Raw genomic sequence first — 449 nt, 5'->3', positions numbered from 1 at the left:
TCTCTGAACTTTGCCCAGGCTATTCTTATTCTAGCAGCTACACTTTCAGCGCACCCTCACCCGCTACTGACTTGGTCACCTAGATAGCGGAAGCTATCAACTACTTCTAGTTTTCCTCCCTGTGCTTTTTCAGTGTTTATTGCTCCTGAGCATTTGCCACATACAAAAATTATCTTGCTAGTTAACCTTCCTTTGATATTGCTGCACCTCTTATGTGTCCATAGCTTACACTGGGTACAACTCATGGAGTTTCTACCTACGCCCTTTTCTATAGATTGAGCAGGGCCATCTACCTGAAGGGGTTTGCGTTTTGTCTACCTTGCTACTTATTAGGACTTTGGTTTTAGTTAGGTTGACTCTAAGGCCCTTCGATTCTAGTCCTTGCTTCCACACCTGAAACGTCTCCTCTAGTTCTGATAGTGACTCAGCAATTAGGGCAAGATCATCAG

This window comes from Octopus bimaculoides, chromosome 7, assembly GCF_001194135.2.
Source record: "Octopus bimaculoides isolate UCB-OBI-ISO-001 chromosome 7, ASM119413v2, whole genome shotgun sequence".
NCBI lineage: Eukaryota > Metazoa > Mollusca > Cephalopoda > Octopoda > Octopodidae > Octopus > Octopus bimaculoides.
The sequence above is the reverse complement of the archived record's forward strand: the minus strand, read 5'-3'. Positions refer to the sequence as shown.